Here is an 8229-nt window from a genome sequence, read left to right on the forward strand (position 1 = left end):
CCAGTGCTAGCTGTCGCTTCGATTGCTTTGATCACTGCAGACTGCTTTGACCGCTGCAGTTCCTTCACCTGTTCCTCAAGTGCCAGGTACAGTTCTCATTTGTGCTAGTGCTCACAATTTCTACAGCAAGATGTGTTCCTCTTGGCTGATGTTAACTCTGCCAGCCTTTTTTTTTTCTTGGCACATTTTGGGCTCTCAGTTGTACCTTAAGGGTCAAGGAACTCTCCACCTGTATCTATCAACAGTCTCCTCCAGGGTTTTGTTCCATATTCCAGTTGTGATCAGAATTCACATCCTTGTTCAGTTGTCTTTTCTTATGTCTTGCTTTATTTTTAAATCAGAGGTTCAGCTTCTCTTCAAAAATTGCAACAATGGATCTTCAGCCTCGTATCAGTCACATACACTGCTATGGTTTTAATTTCCCTTTGTGCTTTCTGGAAGAATGATGTCTCTCATACGCTTCGTTTTCATGTGGTGTGAAGTACTTCTCAAATTTTGGTATGACATTTTCACAACCTCCTATTTCTGAATTAACTGAAAACCATAAAACATATGAAAACTTCCTATAGTCAAAATACAGACCACTTCCTGTTTGCCTTCATTTTCCCGGGCACCAGTGATTTTCAGATGCAAAGTGAAGCACTGTTTAAATCTCCTCAAGTTGTCTTTCATGGCTTATGTCAGCTCAGCTGGACTTTTTTGCTGCTTCATTTTCTGTTTGACTATTTTGTTTCATTTCTGTTTCCTCCTGTGCTGTTCAGTAATCAACTGAGGCCCACGATATTCGAAAGAGATCTTACTCATGCAGTTCCAACTCCCCTGCTTAACAGGACATGTGTTACTTCCCCATCTTTCCAGAGCCTATAGCGAAAATCATTTAAAGATCAAATTCCCAGTTCCTCATTTATGGGGAGTTGGGGGTATAAGCTATGAATAAATTTCCTCTTCTCACTGTGGAAGACTTTCGTATATACAGTGCTCTACAAACTGTCTAACTAGGGCCTATGCTTCTGCAAAGGCAGTCCACCTGCTCTACGGCTACTGACAGTTTAATCATGAGCTCTGAGCACTTTAATATCCGCAGTGAGAGAAGCTACTTTGATGGGTCTTAAATAGGGAGGGGACGCTTTTTCAAAATCCAAGCTCAGCCTTATTTAAGGCCTGAGAGACAAAAGCCAGAATCTAGATTTGGCTTGAGAACGCAATTCCAATGTTCCTTCTGCGTAAGAGGCAGGTTGTAATGAGCCATGACAAGTGGAATTTGCAGAGGCCACAACCTAATCCAAAAACGTGGCTTGCTAAGGGTAATTAGCCAACCGAGAGCAAAGGCAGTCTACTGCAAACTGCAGATGGAAGGAGGCACTCCTTGCCACTGCAACAATAAGTAGAAAAATCAGAAAAGACACCACTCTGATGAACAGAAAGCAGATGTTCCAAGTGGAAAATATGGTTTGTTTCTTGGCCCAGTTTCTCTGGGTGTAGCTACATGATACATCAGATTCAATGATAAATATGAATTAAAGAACACTTGGTGCTTCTGCTCCCACTACCTTGTTCCCAGGCTCTGTGAAATGAACCATGTTAAATATAATCATTTTTGGAAGGGTTATTTTTAATCCAGATCATGGGGTGTAGTCCAGTACAGACCAAAATTCCTGTCCAAACAGTGGTATTAGCAGATCTGACAGGGCAGTGAATTGTGATATGATGGTGGAAACAAGCACCCAGACTCCAGCAGAGGTAGGCAGGAAAACAGGATTTCTCCAGTCAGTTTTGCCACCAAAAATAATGTGATACATATGCATCCTTATTATGCAATAGCCTTGCTATCTGAAAATTCAGAACACATGCCATGCCTTCACTCAACAGCTTTCCATGTCAAGTCAGCTTCTGCATGTGAGCAAGATTTGTAAGGAAATGTTTTCAGCTGTATTCAGCTGATGTAGCAACCACAAATATTTACAGGTCTTAGAATTTTTTCTTTTTTTTTCTTTTTTTTTAGTACTAAATATCCAACCAACAGCTCAGTATATGAGAAAGTAGAATCCCAAGGACAGAACATCATGACAGAAAAGGTTCAAGACTGCCTGTGTTGCCTAGTGCTCTTGGCAGAGTAGTGCTACTGCATATCATGAGATGAACCAAGTCTAAGTCCTCAGACTTTGAACGCATGTCACTCTAAACTGGATTTGGAGGGACAGTTGGGAAAATATGTAAGGGTTTAAATAAATTAGGTAAGTCTCCTAACTCCCTATTTTTTCCATGCCTTCATTTCATACCTGCTAAGGGGGTGCACAGTGTCAAGTACTAAAAAAGAAGAGTCGCATTTGCTCACAGGTATCATACAGAAGGGCATCGCAGTTGGTACAATGCTTCCTAATGCTCTGGCAAGAGCAGTGTAAACGCCTGGCATGCTTGGTATGGACTGACCTTGTAACGTGCCACAAAAAGTCATGTCTGTAAAGGGCCCCATTTAAAGTGCTGATGCATTAATAGTTTCAGTCAAATTGTTCAAATCGTGGTTCCAAAGAGCAAGCTGCATTTGCTTTCCTCCATTTAAAGCAAACATTAAAATTTCAGCCATTAAAAATAATTAATACCAATCATCTTTAACATTAATATACATTAGCAATTATATTTCTCTGCCCCTCCTTCCATCCACCTGTGTTTGAACACCTCAAAAGCAAAGCAGAGAACAGCACAGGTTGTACCTCTCCCTATTTGCAAATGGAAAATACAGAAAATGAGTGGCAGAACAGGCAACTGAAACTTGTGTTTTTAATCTCAGAATAATACTGTCATTTTTGGTTGCAGCTGGATTTGCCTGGATTCAACTTGGAATAAGTTTAAGAAACAATAAAAGACTAATCTTGCAGTCAGGATTCACAAAAGTGGTGACTCAGATTTAAATTTCTAGCCCTCTGCAAGGAGTTTGAAAGTTTGCCTAAAACTTCCCCAGCTTTCTAAATCAGGAACACCTGAACAGGTATCCTGGATGAAGTGAACCAGCCCTTCAGCTATTTTCTGGTGCTGTTCCAAGCTACATGTAAAGAAACTCATGAAATTATCCACAGACCAAACTGCTCCTACTCCTTACCCTCTACTGTGTCAATACAATTAGCTATAATTGCTGGGAAACAGACTCGGTCTGTTATCTGCCGCGTTTTAAAGTAATGATCCGATATCCTCCATCTGTCTTCATTAAAACCCTCTTTAAATTGACACCAGAATGGCTGTCAAAATTTGCATTCAGCTCCTTTGGGTATGTTAGTTGTAATGCTCAGGTTACTGATCAACAGTGGAGGAAGAGAGTATTCACAGAAAGAAATGCAAACTGCCGTCTGCTCCCTCCGAAACAGTTCAAACAACAGTAGTTTCCTCATACAGCTGCTGGCTAAAATTATGCACAGTTCAGTTCAGTCCACCCAGAAGTCTATCAATGCGGGCATATAAAAAACTCAACCCAAAGCACTTTGATTAGTCTTTACAAAAATCTCGGGTCTGAAAATGCAAGTTTTCTGCCCCAGAAGCTGACAGAGAAAAGGAACTAGTCAAAGGAAAGCATTCAATCTTACCCTTGAAGGCTTCTAAAAGTCACAGCAACAAAGCTACTGCCCTCCATAGCACTCCGATACACTCCTCTCTTCTCATTTACACGCTGCTTTATCCCCTCCCAAGATCAACAGCTTCGCTCATAGTCACAGAGAGACAACATTCATCTAAGAAACCAAAGCTTCTTTACACGGTGAAATAGGCATTGTATCCTTGTCTCCAGCCCTGTAAAATGCACTGCAGATCCTGTCTGCCATGAAAAGTCCCAGTAACTAAACTTACTCTAAGTTCCCTACTTCTTACTTCAGTCACTAGTCTTGGCTCCTTGCCAAATTCTTCTTTTTTTTTCTTTTTTTTTTATTCTGTTTCCTGTTGATATGGAGAATGTAGTAGCTCTCTTAAAATAAAGTGCCCAGGACAACAAACTGTGAAAGACTAAAGCAGAAAAGCAAAGCACCCCGGGTTGTAATAGCCCATCTAATTCCAAAGACAACTGCTGCTCTCTTTACCTACCTCCTGCCGATGCAGAAGCTTTCAAAAGGAAACCAAGAGAGTAAAAGAGCCCAGCATATCAAATTGCTTTTAAAAAGGATGAACTTGGTAAGGGATCCATTTCCCAGAAACAGCCCCACTCTCTGCCTGTATTCCCAAAGTTAGTCAGGATTCTTTAAACACATAGAGACTATCCTACAAGCTGATCCCAAGGCTCCACCTAGTCCGATTTCCAACAGTTGCAAGGAGCAAACTCTGCAGAGAAAAACCTCATAAAGTACAGTTGCATAACTCAACCACAGAGCTTCCTCTAGTCAGCCAGAGGACAGCTTACGCGCCCAAACGTAAGGGTTTACTCATCCCTTACAGAATTACCTCCCCTTGGCCTCTCTGACACCCGCATGGCCGCACAGACAGAGCACAGCTGTCAAGGTGGTCCTCCTTGCCAATTGCTCTCAGAGTGATCACAAGCCTCTTCACCTTCCCACTCGCTCTCCCACCTTCAGCAGACCACACTCAAATTCTTTGTCAACTACAAGGACCCTTCACACCATAGTGCCCCCTCCCCGCCATGTGCCTGTCTCCCAGCATTTTACCTACCAGCTACTCTACAAAAATAGAACTGGGCCAACTACAACTTCAAGCAACCTTTATGCTTCCCTACACCTATGAACTGCGATTATTCCAAGATGTCCATATCCCTCCCTAAGATGTGTCAACAGTAATGCCTGCCAGAAACATGCTGATTTATTACAGACAGCAAGAGAAAGTCTATTTAACATAAAAGTTCTATATGCATTTCTCTTCCTCATTTTTCTTTCATCTGTTGTGTTTTCCCATTGGATTTGTGTGAACACTATTATAATTTCAATCCTACCCACAAATTCATTAACCAGCTGATTAATCCTAAGAACATGAAAGTCAAGGGTTTGTCAAAGAGCATTTTCTGGAAGGTGAAATTTTCTTGAATCCCATTGATGTAAAAGCTGTGGAAGGTCCTGGACAATGCAGTGGCAGTAGTCTAGTGGTCACAAAGGGATGAAGTGTAGAGAGGCAATAAACAGGATCTTTTTGCATTGTAAGAAATTTCTGAAGGAAGAGCAAGAGCCTGTACCCCTCTGTGTTGATGCCAGGGTTATTCTTCGAAGCTACACCTATTTCAGGTAACATTCATTGAATCTGATTTCTAATTCCAACATGAAGGATTCATACAAACAGCCAACATGGGACAGGACATGTGGGAATGATCTCCTCAAGCCCAAAGTCATTTTCAGAGGATTGTGAATGGATAAACATCTAATTTGAAGAGAAATTTCCCCTGCACTGGCCATTTCTCATGTTCCTGCTACCTACACCCCATCTCAACCCCAACAGTCAGTCACTCACTGAAGTATCACATTTTTTCCTATGGCAAAAGAACAAGGATCTATATGAATTTCAGTCCTTCCACAATTTCCAGAACGTCTTGTTCTTGCACGTACAGATCCATCAGCTACTGGGAGATGGGGAGGGCTACACATCACTACCAGAGCTGCAGCAAAGCAAAGTGTGTTTTCATTAGAATGACTGCTGGGTAGTTGCCAGTAACAGCCTTACTTGAACCAGCTGTGCACAGTTTGTTTATAGCAGGACAGGAGATTGGATGAGGTATCTAATAAGAGAGGATCTTAGCTCCTTGTGGGCTGACCAAGCAGTGTGACTGTGTTCCCTTCCTGTGTAACCTCTACCAGGTCAGAAGTTGGCAGGATTCTGAATATAGCACTGGCTGTTTTCGTGGTCTGGGAGGGAAATGGCCGTGCTAGAACCCTGGCTGCAGTCGTGGGATGTTGTTCTGCTCATCCGCTATTCCCTTGTCTGTACTCAGGGGACATCTCTTGGGAAACTCCTGCCGTTCTTGATTGCTGCCTGGACTCCAAAGGCTGCATTGATTGGATTTCCATTGCCTATAGAAGGACTTAGACACTTAATATGCATGCAGATACCAACATGTAGACATCTAAATTTAGTTTTCCTCCTTCTTAGACTCAGAACTTTTCTCTGCTTTTTTAGCTAGTGACAATTCATTACACACCACTCCCACTTTCTCTCTTTGCTGCTAACTTTATACCAACATGTTACTACTTTCACCCTGGCCTCAGACATTTCTTCCTTCATAGTTTTAGGTTCATCTCCTTCCTTTGACAAAAGAGTGGACCTAACCGTAAAATCAACTGGCCTTGGCACTTGTTGTTTAGGACTGACAATAGCTCATGGTTGGGTAAGCAGTTTTGTTTTTCATGCTTTTTTCTTGGCACTGAAATCCGCATCATCTACCTTGGTAATGACTTTTCCCCTCAGCTAACTTTCCTCACAGACTTCAATGAACCTGCTCACGTAAGCAAAGTTCAACACGTGAGGAAGCACTTAGGAGTGCGGCAGTGATTCAGTGTTATCAGCTCAGCCCTGAGGTCTCTTGTATTCGCATTAAACATAGGTCCCTGGAAAACATCTTCCCAATGATCACACCATTTGCTTGCTCCTTTGCAAATTTCTGAGCACATCAGAGAGGGTTCCTGCCTGTGAAGTAAGTTGTCTAAATTTCAATGCCTGCATAAGGTAACTACATGTATGCTGGCTGTCTGAGCTCCCACTGCAGTCAGTGGAGCCAGTCAACATGGCTGGGCAGAGATTCAGCTGACCAGAGGCAGGGACTACACTTGGGTGAGATGAAGCACTCTCCAGACTCCCCTAAGTGTATTCATTAGCTCTCCATTGGTGGTAGTAGGAGCTCAAACACTGAGCTCACACGCTAATATCTAAATTTAGGTGTCTTAATCTATGAGTTGAATCCTATCTGAGGTGCGGGTTGACAAAGCCAAACAGAGAAACTTTCTATCTACAGCATCCAAGCAGCAAGGCAGTGATTAGATTGCTGTGCTCTCCTGTAGCCCTGGGCCTTCATTCCAGTTTGGCACAGCCACACTTGTGGGAAGAAGGCGTTCAGGCTGTTACCTTTTCCTTAAACAAGAGCTGTTTACCTGGACAGGTAACTACCTCCATAGTGCGGTGCTTCACCTTTGCTTCCTCTGCTTTTTCTGCCACAGAAGGCTAGTGTAGAGTAGGATGGATTTAAATTCCTGCCATTTGAACCTTATCCTAGAACCATAGCTGGCAGAGTGACTTCCAGTCATTCAGTCTGTGTTGGATTTTGCCCATGATCAAGACGCAAAACTGAGGACTTAATGAGAGTGGTGTTTAAGGGGTGCCCTCAGACCACCCTCAAGATCAGATTCTCTGTCCTTCTAAACAGCAAACCTCTGAGAGTCGGAGACTTTGGTGCACACAGGACCCAGACATGCCTGATAACCTAGTGCAGCATTGGGTGGCTTAATATGCTTCCAAGCAACCAGAGAGGATAACTATAATGACAGGAGAGAAACACACCCTGGAGCATGCCACATCCTGGAGCGTGCCGCAGTGTAGACTTAAACTAAATGCCAGTCCTCTCAATAAGCCCTCCCTACGTCAGGGCTATCAAAACTACTTTCAACCAAACGCCTCCCCCAGCCGGCCAAAAGGTCCTCTTTGTAGGGGAGTGATAAGGAGTAAACATCACTTTGGGGCCCACTGGCAGGTCTGTTATTGTCATAAGAGCCCACAAGGGCTGTGAGGGGTCAGATGGGCTTTTTGTCTTGGCTGCTCTTACTACAAGAGACTTTTCCCATCCTGTTGCTGTTGAAAGTCAGTGTAGGATGCATAAGGGATACAGGACTGAAAGGAACAACTAGGGACATTGATGTCAATCCCTTGAATATCAGAGAACTGTTTAAAAAGCGCAGTGTAGGAGGACCCACAGAACATCCTCTTTGCAAATTGCCATAGGCCACAAAACACTAGCACAATAATAAAGCAAAGAACAGATCAAAAGTTCCAAAATACAGTGTGTCACAGGCAAGGGCAGGAAAGTTGAAGCGTACTGATGGTGTCCTCAGTCCCGGTAGAGAATGCAACAAGTAAAACTGGCCATTGGCAGCAGAAAGCACACTATGATTCCACTGCAGAGGAAGGGAAAAAGAAATCCTAAAGGTTCCTGTTAAATATGACCAGACCGTGGGGTGAAAATGAAATGGACACAGGAAGGCAACCTTTTGAAGTGACTAGACAGGAGGATCAGTTACTGTCAGAGTAGCCTTGCCTGTTGGGAGC

General features: G+C 43.0%; 1 protein-coding gene across 1 annotated transcript in view; it reads right to left on the bottom strand.

Moving 5' to 3' along the window:
- Positions 1 to 3792, bottom strand: part of LOC106492908 (phospholipid-transporting ATPase ID-like) — a 75632-nt gene extending 71840 nt beyond the window's left edge. Inside the window, exon 1 of the mRNA XM_067315338.1 lies at positions 3576 to 3792. The gene's annotated coding sequence lies outside the window, so the exon portion shown is untranslated. The remainder of the gene's footprint in view (positions 1 to 3575) is intronic.
- Positions 3793 to 8229: the final 4437 nt, after the last annotated feature.

Source organism: Apteryx mantelli, chromosome Z (genome assembly GCF_036417845.1).
Source record: "Apteryx mantelli isolate bAptMan1 chromosome Z, bAptMan1.hap1, whole genome shotgun sequence".
Classification (NCBI taxonomy): Eukaryota; Metazoa; Chordata; class Aves; order Apterygiformes; family Apterygidae; genus Apteryx; species Apteryx mantelli.